General features: G+C 39.7%; 1 protein-coding gene and 1 pseudogene across 2 annotated transcripts in view; both read left to right on the top strand.

Annotated features, from left to right (window-relative positions):
- LOC135707146 (uncharacterized) overlaps positions 1-26,542 on the top strand; it is a 291,025-nt gene that overhangs the window by 78,051 nt on the left and 186,432 nt on the right. The gene's annotated exons all lie outside the window — the stretch shown is intronic.
- On the top strand, positions 1,191-10,810 carry LOC135707111 (uncharacterized; annotated as a pseudogene).

The following is a 26,542-nucleotide window of genomic DNA, read 5'->3' as shown; positions in this document are numbered from 1 at the left end:
TGCCTGGGAAAACAGTCTCCACACTCACGTGTCACGATCGGTGGAGGAAATCTGAAAGGGGAAGTTCCTCCAGTGATGATAAATGAGAGTGGGGTTTGTTGTGTTTCGGTAGAACGGCGGCTAGCACCAACTTTCGCTTAAGACTATTTGAAGCAGCCTCTATCTGCGAGTATCTCAATCCCTCATGGGATTTCAGCCTACTGAATCGCCCTCAAACTAATTTTCGGTCTCTTCTACACATAAACCCAACCTCAGGGTGGCAAATCAAACCGTGACGAGTGGTCCTCTTCGGAGGTGGCGCTTATGCTACTCGTTTGAGACAGGAAGCGTATTCAGTGGTCGAAATCTCGCAGGTTGCGAGGCTTCCGTTACAACCTTAGAAATCTTGAAGATTTTGTTACGGTGACGGTTACGTTTCGGACCCTTAAAAGCAAACTCGGTTTTGCTGTTAGAGTAAGCTTTAAATTAGTGAAATTAGTTTTGTTAGATATAAATTCATGTCAATCTGTCGTTGTGAACTACTTTTACAATTAGTATTCGTTTCAATTATAAGAGAAATGGGTTTACTTACTACAAATTAGAGCTAAATTCTAGGATAATAAATTGGACAACGCGTTTGAAGAAAGTGTACTTGTAAGATAATGGTATATGTTGTCGCGCTTATGTTAAATTCTCAATTGGTGACGGTCAAAACACGCCGCTCATAAGTGCGATGCAACCCCGCCTATAAGAATTATACACAGGTGTGTAACTTAGATAGTATTTTATGGCAGCCCGACCAACCATTCGTGAAACTTCGTTAATAAAGATTTATGTCGATAATTCTTTACCTTCGAATTTCTTTGATTGCGATACGTATATTTAAAAATATTTATTGATCGATACTCACATTTAAGAAAATTTCTATATCGGTAGTATGATAGAAATCTATAAAGGTGCCATAATAAATTTCGTCCAATTTCGATATATCGCAAGGGCTTGAGCTTTCTTCATAGATATTAATCTAAAACTATTTAAATTCTTATACCATCATATCGTTGCACTTCGCTAAATACCAACAAAGAATGCCATCGATGCACATTTATAATCCCCTCGTTATCGATTTGTACCGCTGGGTAAAAAGAGTTCGATACATCAGGTGACATATGGCTATGTTTATACAATTTCTGAATGAAAAAATAAACACGAAGATGTCCGATCCAAGTTTAAATCCTGAAATTGATGAAGAGGCGCTGGAGGAAGCTCAAAATAATCAGCCAGTAGTAGTGACACTTCCGGTAGATGTATAGAACGAGCAAGCGGATTCAATAAGGGCGCTACAGGCCGATGTGACATTTATTAAGGAGCAAATACAAATCCTGGTCCAGCAAGGATTGCCACCGGGTACATCGTCAACATCAACACAGGATTTTTTTTAATCCGATTAGAGAGTTCATGCCTCTGGGATCCACTGATGCATTGATCAGATTCGAGGAGTTGCTGGGAAAAAAAACGACAACAGAAAGAAATTTGTAAGCGGTACAATTTATGTTCTATTTATGTTACTTATTAGTGAACGCATGTCGTTTATTTGCAGGAAAAGTTCTTGGCATCTTTCGTACTGTTTAAAAAGCCTCTGAAAGAAATAACCATGGCTTTCATTGAGAAGGTGTATGACCTTGCATTGCAGTCTCAAGTGAACTATTCTGGGGCTGGTGGCAAACAGGCACTTAAAAGTTTGTACTCGACACAAGTATTTATTTATTTATTTTATTCTTATTTCATCTGACTTTTTTCAGTCTTAATGAAATCTAGGATATGGAAAAGCCTCTTTGAGTAAACCATTCAGTTGGCTCAAAGAGGCGTAAAAACCCCATGTTTTTTCATACATATAACAATAAATAAAATTACAAATAGTCAATACACAGAATACGTTGAATACAAATGAATACAAATGACAAACATATTAAAAGCTAGGTCAATAATCTAAAATAATTAAACACAACAATCTGCAAATGCGTCGCAGCTCACGCGTCGGAGGGTTGGAAACTCGGCGTAGTGTTGTAGAAGGACCATGTAATAAAAAAAAAAGCAAGTAATACACACTTTCGAAGTAGCAGTGATTGGACAGATACTCACCGCTGTGCATTAAGGCGGCGTTGAAAAGTTACAGCAGCAGAAACATTGAAGTCAAATTGTCCACTAACATCGTTAAACCGAGAGGACATTATCCTGATAGGATCGTGTTGACCATAACGGCTGTTCCGGGTAGCAAGGTGCAGGAAATTACGTTGCCTCAAAGGTCTTTGCGGCGCATATACGTGCAATTCAGCAAGAATATCTGGGGCATTGATTTCATTGGTCATTACCTTAGCGACGAAGATGGCTTGCAAATTGGATCTTCGCTTCTCCAGAGTATCGATGCCTAACAGCATACAACAATGTTCATATGGAGGAAGATTTGACGAATCACGCCAGGGTAAGTGGCGAAGAGCGAGGCGCACAAACTTTTTCTGCACCGCCTCGATACGGTCAATCCAGTTTCTGTTGTACGGGCACCATACCAGCACGGAAGATTCCAAAATAGATCGAACCAGTGCCCAGAAAAGGGACTTCAGGCAGAGAGGATCACGAAATCCATCAGCAAGCTTAAACATGAAGCCGAGCTGTTTATTGGCTTTTGCAATCACGTCTTCGTAATGCGGTCGGAAAGTGAGTTCGCGGTCCAATATCACACCGAGATCCCTAACCTGATACAAGCGCTCGAGAGTTTGTCCACACATGCTGTAGTTGAAATTGATTGGTTGCCGCTTCCTGCTGAATGATATTGTGTTGCATTTGGCTATTCATAAATCGAGTAGGTTTCGTTTGCTCCAGTCCTCGAACAAATCTAATAACCTCTGCAACTCCAGGCAATCCTCAGTGCACGTGATGATCATAAAGATCTTAACATCGTCGGCATAGAATATTCGCTGTCTACGTGGCAACACAAAGGCAATGTCATTTATGAATAATGAGAAAAGCAGCGGTCCAAGATTACTCCCTTGCGGTACACCAGAAGGAATCATAAACGGCTCCGAATGTGACGAACCAATCCTTACTTTCACGGATCTTTCAGACAGATATGATCTAAAACAGCTAACAAGCGCGGAAGATACCTCCAGCTTCTCGAGTTTTTGCAACAGGATATCATGATTCACACGATCGAATGCAGCCTTGAAGTCCGTGTATACGGCGTCCACTTGTGAACCAGCGTCCATAGAGCGCATGCAGAGTGAGGTGATCTGAGTGAGGTTAGTAGTAACAGATCGTTTCGGGTAGAATCCATGCTGGGCACATGAAATGTAGTTTTTGGTGGCTTCAAAGAGAGCGTTGTTTACAACTATTTCAAGAACCTTAGAGCAAGCGCTCAAGGACGTTATTCCACGGTAGTTGACGACGTTACATTTGTCACCCTTTTTGTGAATCGGTGACAGAAACGAAGTTTTCCATTCAGCAGGAAATTTTTGCTGTTGGAACGAGAGATTGAACAGTTTTACTATCGGTGTCATCAGAGAACTCGAGCAGTTTTTCAACACAGATGAAGGAATCCCATCAGGACCGGGTGACACGGAATGTTTGAGCTTACGTAATGCATTTTCGACATGCTCCTCGCTGATCTGGAAAATTCCAAAGTCGATGCTGTCTAGCGGCGTATCACGAACAGCAGCCTCTATCTGCAATGGCGTAGCAGGCGTATTTGAGAAGACATTCTTGAAGTGTTCAGCAAAGATCTCACATTTACTAGAGGCTGTGCTAGCAAATTGGTCGCCGAAATACATGGACGTTGGCAATCCATCTTCCTTGCGTTTAGTACGAACAAAAGACCAGAACTGTTTGGGATGTAGGCGTAAATTTCTCTGCGTTCGATCAACTTATCGAGCATACAATAGACGGTTATACCGTGTTTACTTGTTACTGGCCATTACAAAGCGATGTTTGGAGTGCTGCGAACGACTCCGACTATACGTTCGAAGTGCAGATCGGCTACTACGCTTCAACTGGCGTATTAATAAGTAAATAGTTTATGTTTACTCAATTCAAAATATAATACAAATTATTGCATCTTACAGAAGCTCTCGTCGATCATTCGCTCTTTGACAACACGGAGGACCCAGCAGCCCAAGCGTGTGCTGAATTTCGGTACCAAATGCAACACGCATGCGATCAGATTAGGAGCAGTAAGCGCAAGCAACTGGGTCCGTAAGCCGACAACGAGTCAGCAGGCAAAAGTTGACTGTTCCGCTGCTTAAGATGGACCTTAACGATGGCCACAATGAGGATGAAGTCTTGGATGAGGACACTGAGTAAGATCTTGAAATTAAAAAGAAGTGATTAAAATGCTCAAAAACTATGAACTTTTTGCTCTTGTATTTTTTTTTTTTATAATAAAAGCGATAACAAACTATAAAACCTGTTATAACCTAATTGTTATTTAAATGTATGAATCAGTGGTGTTACAATATAATCCGAGCCATATAAATTGTACACACTACGAAAAGGACATGTAAATTTCAGTGCCCTGAGACCGACACATGCAAGCGGCCCTTTTGACATAAGAATCAGTTGAAAAGGACGAGAAAATAAATTCAATCAAACGCACTTTTCGTCGAGTTACATATGTTTCAGTTTCAGGACACTTAATTTTACATGCCACGTTTGTTTACGTTCCATGATTTACGTGAAAGATGAATTACGTCTCGTGTAAAAATAGTAATTTCTAAGTGTGTATGGTAAGCAAACCATTTTGCATATTGATGGATTTAGAGGAAATGTCTTTACAGAGTTTTCAAAATTTCCCAAAAGCATGCTCAATTTTAACGTCAACTTTGAATTACACAGTGATTCCTCTACTTTAAACTCCTGTCCTGTAACATAGATACTTTCATCTTTTTATTTTTCAAAAAAACTCACTCGCAAAATAACAATTTCGTTTAAAGAACTCCACATGATGCAGTTGACACTTTTCTTACCTGCCCGAAAAGTGAAATTAGGATAGGTCAATCTATAAAATTTATGACGATTATATTCGAAATGGCTTAAATTGAGTGAGTTATCGATTGCTTCCACACCAGTAACAGAGTTGAGTTCCTCCTGAAGCCTGTTGAATATTTGTTGTAGGGGTTTGCTTTGAGCATGCAAATATCGCTTTATCTTTTGTATATCGGCTTCAAACGGGTAACAGCTATACGAATCCAAAGGACCATGTTTTTTGGCATCATCTGCTAGATGTAAAAGAACGTGAACATTAAACGATACCGTCTCTTTTCCATATAGCTCAGGATAACTTTTAACAAATGAGATCAGTAACTTTTTCGCGACTTTGTTGTACTTTTCATATAGTGATGGGCAACAGGGAATTCGAATGGTGACTGAAAAATTCAAAAAATGGAAAAATGTGGCAGTAGGAATTATCTGATGGAATATGACTAGCCCTGCACACAAAACAATATTTCTAAATTCTGTTGCTTTCATTTTTAAAACGTAATTAAGGGTCCTCAGCTTTCTTTGAAATTCCATTGGTACATATTCTGTGCATTCTTTGATTCGATCGTGGATTTCTTTCATTTTTTTTTTCGTTAGCTTTTGTGGGTTAACATTTCCTGTGAATGCAACTAATATTTTTTTTGACGTTGGATAACGTCTTTCGGCAACATACGGGGGTACAAAATTGGAAACAGTCATTTTGGATGCGTTACAGAAAATTAAAAGATTTTGAACGATAATAACTCAACCGTCTCTCGATAGATTTACGAGATAATGACATCAATCGATTGGAAATATTTCTAGCAATTTGCTGTAAAGGGTGATACGGTCAAAATTTGGTCAAGGGAAAACGCGTGTAAATCGGTGAAATCGTTTATTTAAAAAATCAAATTAAATTTCTTTTTCAAGTTCAATTAGTATAAAATTCAGGAAAAATATTCAGTTAGGCTTCCGCTTTTCCTAATCCGAATTGCCGGGCCTTACGCTTGACCCCGGCCATCAGATTTTGTACAGCCACCTTGTCCACCTTCTTCGCCGCAGAAAGCCAGTTTGCCTTGAACTGCTGCTCGCCCTTAGCAGTTTTTTTGGTCTTCTTTAGGTTCCGCTTGACAATAGCCCAGTATTTCTCAATTGGGCGGAGCTCTGGCGTGTTGGGAGGGTTCTTGTCCTTGGGAACCACCTGCACGTTGTTGGCGGCGTACCACTCCATGGCCTTTTTAGCGTAATGGCAAGATGCCAAATCCGGCCAAAACAGTACGGAACAACCGTGTTTCTTCAGGAAAGGCAGCAGACGTTTATTCAAACACTCTTTCACGTAAATTTCTTGGTTGACAGTCCCGGAAGCTATGAAAATGCTGCTTTTCAAGCCACAGGTACAGATGGCTTGCCAAACCAGATATTTCTTTGCGAACTTTGACAGTTTCATGTGCTTGAAAACATCTGCTACCTTTCCCCTTCCTTTTGCCGTATAAAACTCCTGTCCCGGAAGCTGCTTGTGGTCGGCTTTGACGTAGGTTTCGTCGTCCATTACCACGCAGTCAAACTTCGTCAGCATCGTCGTGTACAGCCTCCGGGATCGCGCTTTGGCCATCGTATTTTGTTTATCATCGCGATTTGGAGTCACTACCTTCTTGTAAGTCGATAGTCCGGCTCGCTTTTTGGCTCGATGCACGGTTGTAGACGATACACCCAGCTTATTTGCGGCATCTCGGAGAGAGAGGTTAGGGTTTCGCTTGAAACTACCGGCAACTCTCTTTGTCTTCTCAGCGGCTTCCGGTTTTCGATTTCCCCCCGATCCAGACTTCCTGGCTGTCGACAAACGTTCCCCAAACACTTTAATTACATTTGTAACGGTTGATTTGGCATTTTTTAACGATTTTGCCAACTTTGCGTGCGAGTAGCTCGGATTTTCGCGATGCGCGAGCAAAATTTTGATACGCTGCTCTTCTTGCTTGGACGGCATTTTGACAACTGAAGAGTGAATTCCAAAATCAAAATAGGAACAACATTCTACACACACACACCTTCAAAATGAGGGGTGTTCAGGTTTTTTAAATGCAAAATTGAAAGAAATACGTCAAGTTGATATTGACCAAATTTTGACCGTATCACCCTTTATGTTTCAAAACTATTGATTTTATTCTGCAAACTATTGAAAATCGGTTACAAGTAAACCATTGTCTAAAGATGGTAAAAATCGATTAACTTTTTTAATATTCTTATACTTTCTCCAACCGAGACATCAGATGCGAGTATCTGACACCTCTGATATTTTCTGTTCTACTATATAAGCGTCCAACAAGGTCGCCCGTTCCATCATTGTCTATCCGATCGTCGACCCAGCAGCAGAGCAGCAGAGCAGCAGTACCAGAGCAGCGGAAGCAGAGCAGCGGCAGCAGAGCCTGGGGGCGAAAGGGCAACTACGCCGAGTGCGTTGGTGCCAGTGCTCCGGTATACTGGGCCGCCGTCATGGAATGCCTAGCTGCTGCAGTTCTCAGTCGGTCGTATTCACCGTCTGCTCCGCAAGGGCAACTACGCCGAGCGCGTTGAAAAAATGGCCCTTTCAGGGCCACAACATTATCAAGAAAGAGTTTAACGTACGTATGCGAGTATCTGACACCTCTGATATTTTCTGTTCTACTATATAAGCGTCCAACAAGGTCGCCCGTTCCATCATTGTCAACAACATCAGCCCAACAAAACGGCCCTTTTCAGGGCCACCAAACTTTCGCAAAAGAGTTATTAAAGAATATTCCTAAAATATAATATACACAATTAAGTACAACACATAACAGACGTTATCCAACGCCAACCCTGCGGTCGTATCTAGTATACAACCCTTCCAACTTTTTGCAGACTCCTTCATCAACAGCGTGCATTTTGTCGATTACAAAGTCTTGAATTGTCATAAGTTTTCCAAAATAGTGTGGCCTTTAGACATGTAGTGGTCATCTTTATCATTATTCGACATTCTTTGTCTAAATTTCAAATCGGTACGTAGAGGAGCATCGACTTCGGGATATACTATTTTCCTCGAACCGGAAATATTCGTCCCCGGGTTTCACATTTTGGACATGCTGAATATCCTCCGTGTGATTTTATACCCTTGAAGTACGCTACTGCTGGTGCATCTCCGACGATACATTTTATTTTCACGGTATATACCTTACCATCTTTATGAAATGCAGTAGTAAGTAACTCCTTCGTTTCATCGACAAATTCGTTGAGAAATGCGTTAAAAGATGTAGGTTTCGATGGTCCATTGACAATTCCTACGATGAATACATGCCGTATAAATTCTTTGGTATAGATAGCTCCCGATATAATCCACAAATCGTTCGCACCACATTTAGAAACAGGTGTTCCGTCTACCGAAAAAGACAGCATAATTGATCGTCCTTCTTTGATATGATCCATCAAATTGAACTGATTAAAAAACTCCGCTATACCAATGTGAATGTTTTCTCCATTGCACATTTCCCGAACGTTGGATTTTCTTGGTATTTTAAGAAGACTACGCGCATCATTTGGCAAATCCAATCCAGTATGTTCCTTCAAAATCTTCAGTAAATCGGAGACTCCGACCAACGGAACACTGTATTTTGAAACCCAACCTGCCAGATCTGCTTTCAATTGGGAGCTGGGAGGAACATCAGTTGTTCTAATTGATTCATCTGTATTCTGCATAGGAAACACATTAAAAAACAAATTAATAGCTAACAAACGTGTGCATTGATAAAATTAAATCCGTCACTAACATTGTTTCCATACTCGTTTTCAGTCAACGGATCAAGATTTTTCCATATTGTCTCGTCAAAAGCTTGATCCAAATACTCTATATCCATAAATTCGTTCGAAGAGGCACTCTCCGTTGACGAATTCCGTACTTCATCGCAAGAAGCATCAGCATCCGGTAAATGAATGGGGAGGCACGTCCGTGGCCGCGGCGAAGCAAATGTTTGCAATTGTGGCTCTTTAAGTTTACGTCGATGTGCTCTCGGTCTTTTTTAAGAACCCGTGGTAGGATTCTCGGCATTTTTAAACAAAAGAGGAAATGTTATGACAAATTATTTCAAAGATGCATAAATAAATGTACAGAAAATTCGACACACCATGTACAAGAGTATGTTTTGCAGTCGTTTGGAAGGTCATCAACAGCAGCCGTAGACCCGAGGATCAGTAACCAACAACGAAATCAGCATACCCTAAATGGCATGGGATCGAAACTAGTAATTGTGCAGTTAAAAAAAGTCATAAAAATATCAGCACTGTAATTGACAGAAATATGTTTACTTCTGTTGATGATCACCGTCAGACTAAGATGATTCAATTAAATAAGAAATTTAGTTTCTACGCTTCGCAAAAAATATTTTTTTATAATATTTAATTACGTTTCAAATAAATCCATGTAAATATCAGTACTGAACTGGCTGTTTTTCAGCACCGGATGAAAAAGTAGCGGCAGCATATCTATGGGAGCTCTTCGAAATCATCGTGATGTCATGGTTTCCTTTCATTCCATTATTATATGAAACATTATATGCTGGGTACGGAGAGGGTCCACCAGGGCACCCGACTGAAGCGAAATGGATGGGGAGAGTGAAATGCAAACTCCCTGTCTAATATTTTGGGAAAAGAATGCGGGCTCTTCTCCCCAATCATTAGGTATCCTCCTTTTAGATGGCCTGTTTTTTACCAGTTGTATGATTCTGTTGTTGGAATGAGATTCTCATTTATCCCGTGGATGCTAATGGGCGATGTTTCCCACGGATTCACCCAAACTGTTTTTAGCCCTTCATACAATGGCAGGTAGAGTACAATTAGAGGTTATTAAGCTTGATCAAGTCCAACAGTGAGGATAAATAGTCCACAGTCTACCGACAGTAATCTTGCTACAGTGAGTGGTAGTTCCATATTATCATAAACTGGTCAGAAACTAACATAAACTAAATCCTGCCAATTTCAAACAACACAAAACATATAACTGCCGGGTTTGCAGTGGTAATCGGTTCCGAATCTCACAGAAATTTGTCGTTCCCCTAATAGCGTGATGTAATTTATGATCGTTCCCATACTCATTAAACCACACGACTTTTCAAATATAATATAAGGTGTGGTCGAACAATAATTTTATGATTTAATCCATATTAAAACATGTATATCTCAATGTTCAAGACTCTGTTTCATTGTGCATGTCTAGTGGGGAACAAAGAGACAAAAATCTACCTTTACCTGTCTATTTGTAACTAAATTAGATTACCACAAATCCGCCTGAAACTTTTGTTAAGCCAACTAGAAACCTTTCATCGGAGAAAAAAAACTGTAAAATTGTTGAACAAAAACTGTCTGACAGTTGTCCCCTTATCATTTTGTATGACGATTACGGTTTTCTATCGTAATCGAGACGATTTCAAATATTCGACTCAAATTTGGCAAAGAGCTTCATTTTTTTTAATGTGAAAAGTTTCCAAATGTACCCATGATTTAAAAAGTCACTACTTTAAGTTTTAGGTTCTAGAATTATAATTCATGATTGTCGTTCCCCAATTTTTGATCTAAAATTTCACTCTTCTCCATCCGACATGACAAATGTTTGCCAAAGCCACCAAAGCACAAATCGCACATTCTTCTCGTGGCCAAATCAATCCGCCAGCGGGAGAGGCGCTCAAGTGAAAACCCATTCAGCGCTCATCGCCTCCAGGCCAATGCCTACGCCTATGCCGGGTCAAATCACTCGTTGATCAATGTCAAGCGCTCGGTGTCGAATAACGCCGCCGTCACCACACCGTTGTCGTCGCGATTCTGAGCTAAAACGATTCCATTCTACGCCATTGAAACGGGAACGAACGTGAATCTCGTCCTTTGCCATACGAAAACAATATTTTCAATTGCACAAATCCGCCGCCCAAAGGCAACGTTAGAGCAGTACTGGAACGGATTGAGAGATTCTCGCCCCCCAAAAACGGTTTGTCACGGGTTGGTTCGATTGTTTGCCAAGGAATAAATCAGCACTATTATTTAAGTTTTGAGCAAATAAATGAAACTGTCAGCGTCAGACGGCAGGAAGACTTGCCACTTTGCCCGCGTAGATAACCGCTTTGGGTTCTTTGGGGACAGACAGACATCCGGACGGTAACTAGGTATCGAACCAATTGAATCGTCGGAGTTCGAATGGAACTTTTGATGTCACTGCTACTTGGAAACTGCACACGAAAACAAACAATTATCCGTGTCGCACGGGTGATAGAAAAGGCAATTGAGCAATTTCGGATTGCGCTCCGTTACGGGACATTAAACGATTTGAAAGCATATTTCAGCGCGAGGATGTTATTTATTTGGCGATAAATTGAGTTGCGATTTTTTGGGGGGTGGTGGGTGCCATATACGGTCGTTGAATTAGATTGTTGCCGTTTATTGCTTTCAATATAGTTGGATTTTCGAGAAATGCTCATAACTCATTTTTGTTTAAACAACCGAAGTTGTTCAACGTTCCCTGCTAAACAAATAATAGTCGGTTGTTCAAATGTAAGGCTTCAGTTTTCACCACTAAATTTTCATTTCCAAAATTGATCCTACCGGTGCCGGTGGTGTAGTGGTAAGCGTGATTACCTCTCACCCCAGTAGGCCTGGGTTCAATCCCATTCGGCGCCGCCGAAATAATCTGAGGCATAATATCTCTGATCACGCCGTCCTTGGGGAGGGAAGTGAAGCCGTTGATTAGCGGTTAATCCTATTGAAGGTCCGTTGCTCCTTGCTATCTAGTCGTATTGTTGACTTCATTTCCATATCTTCACCATCCTAATCCAACAGCATTACCTACCGAATGAAAGGCAAACCGCAAACTCAATCCTTCTCGGAAAGCTTTCGCAAGGCACATGTGGTATTTTGCCATGATAATTACCAAGTACGTACTTTGCATCTCTTGACTTCATCCGACACGATGACTGTGCAATGAACTGTGTACAATTTCTTCCTGCGTTACCGATTTGTTGTAGTGACTCTACCCGCGTCTGAAAACATGGATGGGAAAATGCGTGACTTTCCGAGAAATGCTGTGATAATGTGCTTTTGAAGTTCTGGCTCGTTATTGAAATGGTTGCATAAGCCGCCTACCGAATGTTGCTGCACAATCAACGTTCGTATTTCAGTTCGTTGTACAGAACAAAGGAAGTATGGGTTTTGCCTATTCAGATGAAATTGTTTGTTAACGAGAAACGCAATTCAATGTGTTGCCGATGAATTAATCCATTTTAGTTCTGCTTCAATACTTTACTGCGTCATTCTCAGAAATTTTTTGTCCCGATCAGTGTTGTCAAAAATCATTCCTTCTACACTCAACTTAGCTGAAAATGAAGACAACCTTAATGTGGACCGTACACGATTGCTTTTATTGACAATAATCGTATTGTCAATACTGTCAATATTGACGTCAATACATCGGTATTGACAATATTTCTGTATTCACATCATCAATATTAATGTCAATAATTCCCCTTCGCGTCAATATATTGATACGTGTGGGGTTTGCTTAACAGATAGACCAACCAAGGTAGCTCTAAGGCAAGAAGGTTCCGCAGAAACGTGCTCAACTTTTTGGCTCAGCTCTGGTACTATCTTCGTACCAACCCTAATCGATACACCCCTCGAAACATAGGAAAATCCACGAGCCCCTTATGTTATCTGTCATTCTTTCATAGCGAATCAAAACAAACATAGTGTAATACTAGAATTTCGACTAGAATGGGGTACGTTAATCGATTTGCTTGGGACCAATAGGCTAGTCAAGTAGTGACCCAATTTTAAATCGTTAGTTTCGTATTGATTGTTGGTACAACGGTACTGCTTTGTATGTCTGTCAGTGGTATAATCAAGCAGTGGTGAATATTAACAAGCGCTTATTAACTGATTTATAATTAACTAATTTGTTCATTTCGCTCGTATTTCACATCGAAGATATTCAAAACAAACGCAATTCATCCAACAATCAATACGAAACTAACGATTTTAAATTGGCTCACCACTTTAGTAGCCTATTGGTCCCAAGCAAACGATTAACGTACCCTATTCTAGTTGAAATTCTATTACTACACTATGTTTGTTTTGATTCGCTATGAAAGTTTGACAGATAACATCAGGGGTGTGTGGATTCATGCAGAACATGCAGGGGTGAGTGAAATAGCTTGGGACTGCTTGGGACCGTTGTTCTGGTACTGAGTGAGCCAAAAATAATAATGATTTTCTTCGGGACCCAGGGATCTTAGAGTTACCTCTATGATTCATCTACACTGGGTTGAACTAAGATCTCCTAAGCTTCTCCTTAGAACTCCTGAATTTATTTTAAGAACATGGAAAACTTCCAAGTTTCTTCTACCGAAGATTTTTAGAATTTCTGTAGAGATCCATGAACTTCAACTAAACGATCTTATAGCTGTACTTGAAATGTCCTTGAGTTTTCTTCGAGTTTACTTTGGCATCGGCCGAAATGGTTGGCAATGGTCCTATGGAGGTGTCCAGGATACATGAGTGAGTTAGTACCGAAATGATTCACAGAGCATCCAAGCACGGTTGGAAGGATGAGAGAGCCCTTAGCTCGTCGCCAAACTTCTCCAAGGATGTTTTACAAATGTGAAAATCAGAAAATCAGAAACTCGAGTAAGCCGCGAGTAATCGGCCCAACTCCTACTAGACATAGAATTAAGTGAATTTTATTACACAAAGTGAACAATGAATTATCGGCTCCGTAAAGCTAACGCGATTGAGCCTTCCAAATAAACGAACTAGATAAAAAAAAAGAAAATCAGAAAATCAGAAAATCAGAAAATCAGAAAATCAGAAAATCAGAAAATCAGAAAATCAGAAAATCAGAAAATCAGAAAATCAGAAAATCAAAAAATCAGAAAATCAGAAAATCAGAAAATCAGAAAATCAGAAAATCAGAAAATCAGAAAATCAGAAAATCAGAAAATCAGAAAATCAGAAAATCAGAAAATCAGAAAATCAGAAAATCAGAAAATCAGAAAATCAGAAAATCAGAAAATCAGAAAATCAGAAAATCAGAAAATCAGAAAATCAGAAAATCAGAAAATCAGAAAATCAGAAAATCAGAAAATCAGAAAATCAGAAAATCAGAAAATCAGAAAATCAGAAAATCAGAAAATCAGAAAATCAGAAAATCAGAAAATCAGAAAATCAGAAAATCAGAAAATCAGAAAATCAGAAAATCAGAAAATCAGAAAATCAGAAAATCAGAAAATCAGAAAATCAGAAAATCAGAAAATCAGAAAATCAGAAAATCAGAAAATCAGAAAATCAGAAAATCAGAAAATCAGAAAATCAGAAAATCAGAAAATCAGAAAATCAGAAAATCAGAAAATCAGAAAATCAGAAAATCAGAAAATCAGAAAATCAGAAAATCAGAAAATCAGAAAATCAGAAAATCAGAAAATCAGAAAATCAGAAAATCAGAAAATCAGAAAATCAGAAAATCAGAAAATCAGAAAATCAGAAAATCAGAAAATCAGAAAATCAGAAAATCAGAAAATCAGAAAATCAGAAAATCAGAAAATCAGAAAATCAGAAAATCAGAAAATCAGAAAACCAGAAAATCAGAAAATCAGAAAATCAGAAAATCAGAAAATCAGAAAATCAGAAAATCAGAAAATCAGAAAATCAGAAAATCAGAAAATCAGAAAATCAGAAAATCAGAAAATCAGAAAATCAGAGAATCAGAAAGTCAGAAAATCAGAAAATCAGAAAATCAGAAAACCAGAAAATCAGAAAATCAGAAAATCAGAAAATCAGAAAATCAGAAAATCAGAAAATCAGAAAATCAGAAAATCAGAAAATCAGAAAATCAGAAAATCAGAGAATCAGAAAGTCAGAAAATCAGAAAATCAGAAAATCAGAAAATCAGAGAAAATCAGAAAATCAGAAAATCAGAAAATCAGAAAATCAGAAAATCAGAAAATCAGAAAATCAGAAAATCAGATAATCAGAAAATCAGAAAATCAGAAAATCAGAAAATCAGAAAATCAGAAAATCAGAAAATCAGAAAATCAGAAAATCAGAAAATCAGATAATCAGAAAATCAGAAAATCAGAAAATCAGAAAATCAGAAAATCAGAAAATCAGAAAATCAGAAAATCAGAAAATCAGAAAATCAGAAAATCAGAAAATCAGAAAATCAGAAAATCAGAAAATCAGAAAATCAGAAAATCAGAAAATCAGAAAATCAGAAAATCAGAAAATCAGAAAATCAGAAAATCAGAAAATCAGAAAATCAGAAAATCAGAAAATCAGAAAATCAGAAAATCAGAAAATCAGAAAATCAGAAAATCAGAAAATCAGAAAATCAGAAAATCAGAAAATCAGAAAATCAGAAAATCAGAAAATCAGAAAATCAGAAAATCAGAAAATCAGAAAATCAGAAAATCAGAAAATCAGAAAATCAGAAAATCAGAAAATCAGAAAATCAGAAAATCAGAAAATCAGAAAATCAGAAAATCAGAAAATCAGAAAATCAGAAAATCAGAAAATCAGAAAATCAGAAAATCGAAAATCAGAAAATCAGAAAATCAGAAAATCAGAAAATCAGAAAATCAGAAAATCAGAAAATCAGAAAATCAGAAAATCAGAAAATCAGAAAATCAGAAAATCAGAAAATCAGAAAATCAGAAAATCAGAAAATCAGAAGATCAGAAAATCAGAAAATCAGAAAATCAGAAAATCAGAAAATCAGAAAATCTGAAAATCTGAAAATCGGAAAATCAGAAAATCAGAAAATCAGAAAATCTGAAAATCTGAAAATCGGAAAATCAGAAAATCAGAAAATCAGAAAATCAGAAAATCAGAAAATCAGAAAATCAGAAAATCAGAAAATCAGAAAATCTGAAAATCAGAAAATCAGAAAATCAGAAAATCATAAATCAGAAAATCAGAAAATCAGAAAATCAGAAAATCAGAAAATCAGAAAATCAAAAAATCAGAAAATCAGAAAATCAGAAAATCAGAAAATCAGAAAATTAGAATGCCACCAGTGAATCGGTACAAAATTCAGAAAATTTCAGAAGTCCATCAAAAAAACTACAATGACAATCAGAGATAATCAGAAGAAAATCAGATGAACATGGAAAAACATCATTATAGCAGCAGATAATCAGAACCGAGTTAAATGCATAAAAGTGGGAAATCAGTATTAAATAACTGCAACAGCAAACAGCAAACAGCAAATCAGAAATACAGAAAATAAGAAAATCAGCAAATCAGCAAATGAGAATATCAGAAAATCAGAAAATTTTGTATTCTGAAAAACAAAAAAATAAGAAACTTAGAAAATCAGGCAAACAGGAAATCAGAAAATCAGTCAATTCGAATTTCACGATATCAAAAAAATGATAAATTCTAAAAATCATTATCTCAGAAAATTACAAAATCAGAAGAGCAGTGAATCAAAATTTCAATACACAAGAAAATCAAAAAATCTGAAAATAAGTAAATCAGGATTTCAGGATATCAGAAACTCAATAAATCAGAAATTTAGAAAATTAGAAAATCAGTTATTCAGAATATCAGAAATCCTGTTAATCAGGAAATCAGACAGACAGACGATCAGAAAATCAGAAATTCAGAAAATCAGACAATCAGAAAGTCAAAAAATAATAAAATCAGAAAATCAGAAAATCAGAAAATCAGAAAATCCAAAAATAATAAAACCCAAAGAAATTGAAAATCTAAAATTCAGTAAATCAGCAAATCAGAAAATTTGAAAATCAGAAAATCAGAAAATCAGAAAATAAGAAAACCAGAAAATAAGAATGTCTGAATACCAGTAAACCAGTACAGAACTCTGAAAAAATCAGAAGTCGATCAAAAAACTCAATCAAACGAACGTGGAAAAACCTCAGTATAGCAGCAGATAATCAGCACCAAATTAAATGCATATAAGTGCTAAATCAGTATAAAATCAAACAAGGAGCTGTTCATTAACTACGTAGACAGTTTTTTGGGATTCGTGACCCCCCTCTCCTTGGGTAGACAATCGTCCATACATTTTTTGATTTGTATGGACCGTGTATAGTTGCCAAACCCCCACCCCACCCCTAAACTGGCTACGTAGTTTATGAACAACCCCAAATCAGCAAATAAGAAATACAGGAAATCAGAAAATCAAAAAACAAGACAATCAGCAAATCGGCAAATGAAAATATCAGCAAATTAGAAGATCAGAAAATCAGACAAATTTAAATTTTGAAAATCAAAAAAATAGAAATTTAGAAAATCAGGTGATCACAAAATCAGAAAATAAGTTCATTCAAATTTCAGGAATCAAAAATCAAAAAAAAATCAGGAATTCAAAAATTTAGGACATCAGAAAATCACAAACTAAGTAAATCAAAATATCAGAAAATAATGAAATCTGTTAATCATAAAACCAGAGCATGTGTTGATCAGCATTTCAGGATATTAATCAAAAATTCACGAAATTAAAAAATATTAAAATCAGGATATCAGAAAATATCAAAATCGTAAATCTCAAAATCCGAAAATCTCAAAATCTGAAAATCAGCAAATCAGAAAATCAGGAAATCAGGAAATCAGGAAATCAGAAAATCAGGAAATCAGTAATTCAGAAATACAGGATATCAGAAAATCAAAAATCTGAAATTTCTTCAATTTCGATAATCATAAAATCAGGAAATCAGAAAATAAATATATCATAATATCAGAAAATCTGTAAATCATAAAATCAGAAAACTAGTCAATCAGAAATTCAGGATGTTAGAAAATCAATAAATCTGAATTTCAGAAAATTAGAAAATCAAAAAATCAAAAAATCAAAAAGACAGAAAATCACGACATAAGAAACATAAAAGAATCATGAGAATAAAAAACGGAATGCAGCCAGGAGAAAATCTCAGGAAAATCTGATAAATATCAAAATAAAAAAAAATGTAGAAAATCAAAATCAAGAGAATCAAAATAAAATGGAGGGAATAAAAATAATGGAAACAGAATATAAAAAATTAAAGAATTAGAAGAAATCAACAACAAACCAGAAAAAAATCAAGAATCAGAAGAAATTCAGATGAGATTCTAAAGAGTATCAAATTTCACCTACAATTACCTCTGCTCACCGAACTTAAGGTCAAACGCTGTTTCATTCTTCCCGATGCAGTTACAGTGGACATTCATTGATTTTTTGACGCCTCAGAGAAAGCCTACGGTGGGTGCCTGTACATATGGAGTCAGGGCTCAAAGGGGAAGGTCGCTATACACCTGCTGACGTCCAAATCCAGAGTTGCACCTCTAAAGTGCCAGACAATCCCGAGGTAGGAGCTTTGCGGAGCACTACTCGTGACTCAGCTGTACGAGAAGGTAAAACGTTCTATCAAATTATCGGCACCAGCCTTCTTCTGGACGGATTCGACCTGCGTGCTGCGTTGTATCCAGGCCACACTAACAACTTGGAGTAACTTCATTGCCAACAGGGGGGTAAAAAGCCAGATTATAACGGAACAAGGAGAATGGCGGCACGTCCCAGGAGTACACAACCCGGCAGACCAGATCTCCCAAGGAATCCAACCTCAAGATGTTCTCTGCAACAATATTTGGGGGCATGGCCCGAAGCTCCTAGCAACTGGAATTGTGAAAAAGGAAACGAGGAAATGCGTCGCACGGCAGTTGCAGTCATAGCCTCTCCAGAGGCAGAGTTCATCGAGAAATTTTCGTCCTATTCGGATTTGGTTCGTCGAACTGCATTTTTTTTTACGTTTCATGAAGCTATTACGCACGCCAAAGGAGGAACGTACGTCAAGATTTCTCTTCGTCTTGTTCAATGGAAGGCATTTTCGAAGGAGTGGAAAGCGCTAGCAAAGGGAGAGTACATGTCAGGACAATCCCCGTTACGGTGGTTTCATCCCATGATTTCGAACGACAATCTCCTTCGAGTTGGTGGACGATTAGAGCACTCACAAGAATCGTACGAAACTAAACACCCCATGGTACTCCCAGCTCATCATCATTTCACACGACTCGTTCTACGGCACTATCACGAACGGTTACTTCATGCAGGACCACAGCTGCTTCTGAGTGTCGTGAGGCTTCGATTCTGACCACTTCGTGGAAGAGGCATGACAAGGCAGACGGTACATAAATGCCACAACAATACACCAACGGGTAACGGCTTCTCGTCCATTCGGGAAAACAGGCGTGGACTACTTTGGACCTGTTTATTTGCGACCAGTTCCACGACGGGCAGCGGTAAAGGCCTACGTCGCCATATTCGTGTGTATGTGCACTAAGGCCGTGCATATGGAATTGGTTTACGACCTCTCTACGGACAGGTTTTTGCAAGCACTTTGGAGATTTATCGCACCAATTTTGTCGGAGCTCGCAATAAGCTCCAAGAGATTCTTCGGCTACTAAAGGACAATGATCATCACGAACAGGTGTCACATGTTTGTGCAGAGGAAGGGATGCATTGGCCTTTTAGTCCTCCAAGTGCGCCGCATTTCGGCGGCCTTTGGGAAGCGGCTGTCCGCTCCGCCAAGCACCACCTTTTAAGAGTTTTTGGAGATAATCCAACCACCCCGGAGGATATGAATACCTTACTCATTCAGGTCAAAGGGTGCCTGAATTCAAGACCAATCACAACCTGCTTCGATGATCCCAGTGATTTAGAGCCATTAACTCCAGCGCACTTTCTGGTAGGATCTTCCTTACAGTCTGCAAGGACGTGTGAAACGCTGGCGCCCGCCAGTAGAGATCGCGAATGGCAAACTTGTGATCATCTGCGTTGGAAAATGGGCAGAATCCAAGAAATCCACCCTGGACCGGATGGCATTGTGCGTGTGGTAACTTTGAAGACAACAGGAGGTGTTCTGACAAGACCGGTGGAGAAAATATGTATCTTGCCATCTTCAGCAGGCATCGAAGAACATCAACTAACTGTCTAAAGGATCAATTACCCGTGTACCCTATCCCGTCCTATCCCTGTCGAAGAGGAAACCTTTAACCTTTCTTTTCAGAAATGCAGTTATTTATGGGTGGGAATGTTGGGAATCACCTTGAACCCCTCGCGCTACAACACTGGAATGATCATCATCTTTGTATACAGTCCACTATCCCTTGTGTCGTTGGCTACAACTGCACTATATCCAGAACAGATAGGCAGGAGCTCGTTGTTTACGGTGTGGTGATATCAGCAACATCGACCAAACACACATAAGCTATGTGGTGGTGAGTTACGATCGGCCTGCGGAAGAGGATAATCGGCTGTTATCTATTATCGAGATCGTGGTCGAGAGATCGATCTGTTGGAGCAGGATGGAACTTGCGAATCCCAAATTCATAGCTAGTGGCTATCGATTCAAGGCAGCCGACAATAGTCACCGACACCGGTCACACTGATTTTTGAAGCGTTCAAAGAACTGTTTCAAACAGTTTTGAACAATTAGGGAAAATGGCTCTAATGTTGGTCTATGGATCTAAGATTGGGCCCATCGTCAAAAATCTGCTATTTATCAAATTTATCTAGATGAACGCGTCATTGGGACGGTACTAATGGATATTTTTGGTCGGTATTGAAAATTTAGTCGATTGTTGAATTTATTTTTGGGCCCAAATTATGGGCTACAGGCCGACATTAGAAGCAAGCAGCAAATTAATGTATAATAAAAAATACGTCATATGTTTGCATGGCGCTGAGAAAATGCAAATAGAAGCGCGGACGCTGCATAGATTGACGATTATTCTAAAAGAAGTTTTTGAGAACATCCCACAATGGAGTCTTGAACACTGAGCGAATTTTCAGGATCAAGTTAAAACATAAACAAATTTTGAAACCTACGACCGTAGAAACACATTCAAGATCCAGGAAAACTTTTGCTATCAAAGTAATGACACCTTCGACAATAGATCAAATAACAGATCACTCCTAATAACAGCTTTCCGCAACACAATTTTTCTTTAGACGATTGATTTATTTTAAACTATTCATATTTAAACTCTAATTTTCCGAGTCGCCCTTCACCACAGTCTAGCAATTTGTAGTGTTTCCTACAGAACTGCAATTAACAGCAAAAATTTACGACTCACCAGCTCCGACAGCTCAGTCAATATCCACTTATTGAATTGTCCATCAATCACAAATTTTATCCCGGCTCCTGCCGAACAAACGCGCTGTCGATAAATTCGGTACCCGTTTAAAATGTTACACCATGTTTTGTTGTATGTAGGTAGGTAACTATCAACCGATGCACACGACTAACTACCACGGATCTGAGCGAGGAGAGGTGCTTCGATAGGTCCATCATTTACAATTTCGCTCCAGTTGCTTGTGTTGGATTGTGTTTCTTGAATCTGAAAGGGGGCGGGGGTGGGTTGCAAGCGAAGGGGTTGTTTTCCCGTTGTCAAAACTACTGATGGAAAGTGCTGGTGCAGTTTGTCCTGAGTTTATCCGTTCAGACTGAGTACGGTGTGCCAAAGTGGAGATTTTTGGGAAAATGTTTATGCCATGTCAGAATTTTAATCCCATCGGATTCTTAATTGTGATAAAGTAAACATTGGCCTCACTATGGTTTTCTGAATTGCTAGGTTATCTCAAATTCCACCAACGCTCGACCCACCGCCGAAGGAGCAAACCGGACACTTGTATATCCCCGGCGCTCGCTTGTTCCATAACGTTCATCTGGTCGGGCTGGCCTGTCATATGCCAGTGCGCTTCAACGGGATCCTTTCACACCATGCTACTGCTGCTGCAGTCTCTGGCGCTAGTACTGCCGATGATAGTTATAAGCGCCATGGCGTTGTGGGCTGCTGTCAAATATTTTATCGTTTTCCAGCTCACCTCATAAATCATCTCGAAAATTGCCACATGAACATGACAGCTTACAAAGTGGGTTCGGTTCTGCACACAAATTGCTTACCGGAGAGCGTGTGGTGCCGGGGTGAGGTATCTCGTCGTGATGGGCTTCTTCCTACCGTGTAGGTGGGTACAGTTGCCAATAGTGACAGTTTAGTGGGGTAATAGTTGCATTTAGAGCGCAAGGCGAGAGTGCTAACAAAAGCCTTATCAGTGGCTTTCGGTTATCATCGTTTCCCAGACGAGAGGATGTCGTCAACATGCCGTACCCGTGTTTTGTCGCTAGCCGACACGCTGGATTGGAACCGTTTTTCACATTTGTGGAACAACATTGAAGGTTTTTCTTTTTCCGTCGAATTCAATACGGTTTAAAGCTATCGTAAGCATGGATTCGAACAAATCCTGCTCAGTGTATCGTATTTAATTGGACGCAATCTACTGACAAACACGCTCCACTGGTCGTCAGATAGAGTGAAGTGGAGAAGAATATAGACAGGAAATAGAAAGAGAGACAGCACAGAAACAATATTCAGTGGAAAAACGGCATCCCAATAGGCTCGACATCATCATCCGTAGGCCTCGGTAGTCGAGGGCCATCATCATTAGCTAGGGAAGTGCACCCACGCACAAGCAAACACACAAACATACGGGTAGGTGCTCTGCTGATTGCTACTTCGATCACCAATCAACTTGATTGGAGTTAGTAGTACAACTAGGCTCTTAACTGATGAAAACAGCCGAGAGAATCAACAACAATGGAGCGGAAAATGCTGGCGTGTGCGAAGCACTGAACTTACTGTGTTTTGACAGTTAGAAGTTTTTTTTATTAAGTATTATGTATGTATGAATTTTCAATTTTTAATTTAAATTTCCAAATGCTTAGATTTCAATTGGTCAGGTTTCAATTGGTTAGATTTGCATTGCACAAATTCCATGCTTAACGTCCAATATAAAATATGATAATTTTGACGTAGAACTACGTCTGTGATTTCAATATGGGGGTACGTTTTGTGAAAACCTAAAATGGAACATGTAACAAAATTATGAAAGATTTTGAACTTTAATAACTCAGCTGCCCCTGGACCTATTTCAATAATTTTATCACCAATCGATCAGAAATATTTCTACGCGTCTATTGAATTTAAGAATTTGTCATTTTTAAAAATGTCTTTATTGAAAATTGCACGAATGTGTAATTGCGGCTATGATAGTTAAAATTATCACCGATTGCCTGCGAACAGAGTTGAAAATTATCTGGGGAGAATCACCCGGGTGCAAGAGATATCATTCTCTGGGGTGAATCTCTGCTTGTCTCCTCGGAGATTTTTCCTGGCACCACTGGAGAGATTTTTAGACACAGCACGAGAGAGTGAGAATGTTGACAGTTTACTTTTTGTCTGTTTATACACTCACTTCCGTGAGAAAGATGGCAGCGCAAATGCGTTATTGTTTCTCCAAAGATTCCGGCAGATCTTAACGTGAGTGAGTGAAAACATCAATAAAATGGCTGATAAACGTATACAAAGGCAAGGGCGTAGCCAGGTTTTGAGCTAGGGAGGGGCGAAGAAAAATTTACTATGCAAAATTTGGCCGAAAGCCATTTCACCGAAAGCCTTTGTGTTGAGGTTTGAGGACGGTACCGAAAAGGTGGTTGTGAATGTTGTGCTTTGCAGGGCAAATGGAGAAAAAAAACATTAAAAGTGGTCACGGTATTCAACTTGAAGCGGCATCTCGTCAATATTCATCGGGTGTTCTGGTGTGGCTAGATCGCTGCTCCTCTCTCCATTTTCGCTGTAGCTGCTGACGGCATTCCAAGTGCCTTACTCTCGACACATTTCATCGACGACATTCTCCACGTTAAGGACAGGCATCTCCCTTCACAAAACTGCCTCGAACCTTGAACAGTCGAGGACCGCATGCTCCGACGTTTCATCCACGTTACCGCAATCCGAACAGAGGGGTGACACTGCGTGTTCGAACCGAAGCAGATACTTCCTGATGCAGCCGCGGCCAAACAAGAACTGCGTTAAGTGGCATTTTCCGTGATTTCTGGTCGAAAAAAATCTGTATTAGTCTACGTGGTTAGGTTTAATAGCGAAACTTGCAGCCAGAGGCTGGTTCATCTCTTTATTAGTCTACGTGTCCATCTACCATTCTCTGCCGTGTTCCACTCCTGTTGCCACTTAGCCAACGACTCCGCTCTCACAACTTTCCGTACTCTTCCGGCTTTCCTCCGCCTGTAGCACTCGCTGTCTTCCACTTTGAGGTTATGGCATGCCCCCGACGTTGATATCTTCCCGCTGTACCGCTTTACAGCTACTGTCCAATAGAACTTCCGTTTTATGATAGACTATCTGCAGCTTCACTCCATCATTTCGATCGCCATCGGTCGCCAGCATTTCTACCTCTTCCAGCGTCTCGCATGTTAACGTCAAGACAATGTCGTCCGCAAAGCAAACGATCTCAACTCCTTTGGGCAGCTTCAGCGTTAGCACGCCATTTTACATCCCGGTCCAGAGCGTTGGACCAAGGATGGAGCCTTGTGGAACTCCCGCTGTGATCCTAATCGATCTCTGTCCAATGTCTGTCTGTCGACTAAACTGAAGCAAATTTCAATAATGGTGCGCTGATGCAATGACATTTATATAAGGTCTGGGCCAACAGGCAGCTTGCTGGTGTTAGAAGCAAAAATGTTGTAAACATTGCTGAACATCACCGAACAGATAGACATACGTCACTGCCAACATACTGAGAACAGATAGAAATACGTCACTACGTGATCACTCATACGCTCCGGTGTGTTGGACAGGTGGAGGTGCGAGGTCAGAAACTGTATTTGTTTGCGAAGTGGGAGAAGCGATAGAAACTGAAAGCAAAATAAAGATCTCTCGGGTGAGTTTGCTTTTGTCATAGTGCGAGGTGTCTTTTCTACTCATCACCCTGCTTACACTGGGGAGAATGGCATCCCTGCCTGCGAAAAGCGATTTTCCAAGCACAGATTTCAACGTTGAATTCCAGCCGATCTCACTAAACGGTGTTTATTCAATCACACAACACAACGAAAAGCTCCCCGCAAGCAGCGAGCTACAGCCCACACGAGCATTCATAGAAGGAGGAAGAAACCGCACCGCTATTGATCGGAATCAGTAGCTCTTCGTGAGTCGCTGTGGGCCATCTATGTCAAGTGGGTCATACTAAAGAGTATAAACAGAGAGAGCCCAGCTCAAATTCCTATTCCTACACAAAACACAAGCTCCTGCTGCAGTTAACAAATAAGATTTATTATATAAGACCACGTAGTCCTACGTACAACCTCATAGCGCTGTCCCTTGTAGTTTTATGCGATAGATGAGGAGATCAAAGTATAGAGATGATAGTGACGTTTTAGTACGGCAGTGTGAATATTGTATGTACATAAAGTAGAAAGCAAGCAAAGGGATGCTCGGCCCGATTTACACCTTCAAAAATTGTCGTTTGCCCGCTTGCTACTTTCTATGTACAACGGAACTATTAACTCTATACTTTCATCTCCTCATCTATCGTTTAAAATGTCCGCTTTAAGTCTGATATTTCACGCATGAAGTAATTACACATGATTAGTTAAAGTAAACTCCAATTGGAAAAATTTCCACTGATAAAATTTAAAGTGGTCAAATTCCCATTGGTCAATTTTCAATTGGTCAATTTTCAATTGGTCAACCTTCAATTGGTAAAAAACAGGATTCATTAAACGCTGTTTTCTTCCACATCATCCGGTGGTGAAGGAGGCCAGCACCACAACCAAGGTCCGCGTGGTGTTCGACGCATCTTGTAAAACGTCTACGGGATGGTCGTTGAACGATGCATTGCTGGTAGGTCCAGTAATATAGCAAGATATTCAATCCATCATCCTTCGTTGCTGCACGAAGCAAATCATGTAAGTCGCCAACGTGGAAACAATGTTCCGCCAGATCTTCGTTATTTCCATAGCTCGAGCACTCCAATCCATCTTCTGGCGTTCATCACCATCAGAGGAGGTAGGCATTTACGAGCTGAACACCTATGTCACCTACGGAACGAAACCAGCTCCGTTCCTAGCAACTCGCACACGCAACCAGTTGGCAATGGACGAAGACGATTACCGAAGATACGTATATGGATGACGTGATCACGGGCTGCGATACTCTGGAGGAGGCCAAGAAGCTGCAGATTCAGCTAGACGGAATGACAAGCAGCGGTGGTTTTCGGCTCAGAAAATGGGAATCCAACTGTGCAGAAGTCTTGCACGGAATTCCCGAAGAGAATCTTGCGATCCGTGCATCCAAAGGATCCAGACCCTGCCGTCAAGGCGTTAGGACTAACCTGGCTCCCTAATTCCGATGTTTTCCGGTTTCAGTTTGATATTCCGCCTATCAATCCAGACGAAGTACTTACCAAACGTCAGGTCCTCTCAATCATCGCCACTTGGTTGATCAATTGGGATTCATCGGTGCCACTATTACAGCTGCTAAGGTCTTCATGCAGCTTTTGTGGACTTTGGAGGATGAAGACGGCAAGAGGTTAGATTGGGATAAGCCGATACCTTCGACGATGGGTGATCATTCCTCAAGCCATGCAGATCGAGATTCACTGCTTCTCGGATGCGTCGATGAAGGCATACGGTGGATGCCTCTATATTCGAAGTCAGGATCAGGATGG

The sequence above is a fragment of the Ochlerotatus camptorhynchus genome, unplaced genomic scaffold (genome assembly GCF_037179485.1).
Source record: "Ochlerotatus camptorhynchus isolate MF236.1 unplaced genomic scaffold, CSIRO-AGI_Acam_v1.1 ptg000304l, whole genome shotgun sequence".
Classification (NCBI taxonomy): Eukaryota; Metazoa; Arthropoda; class Insecta; order Diptera; family Culicidae; genus Ochlerotatus; species Ochlerotatus camptorhynchus.
Note: the sequence above shows the minus strand (reverse complement) of the source record. Positions and strands in the feature narration are given on the sequence as shown.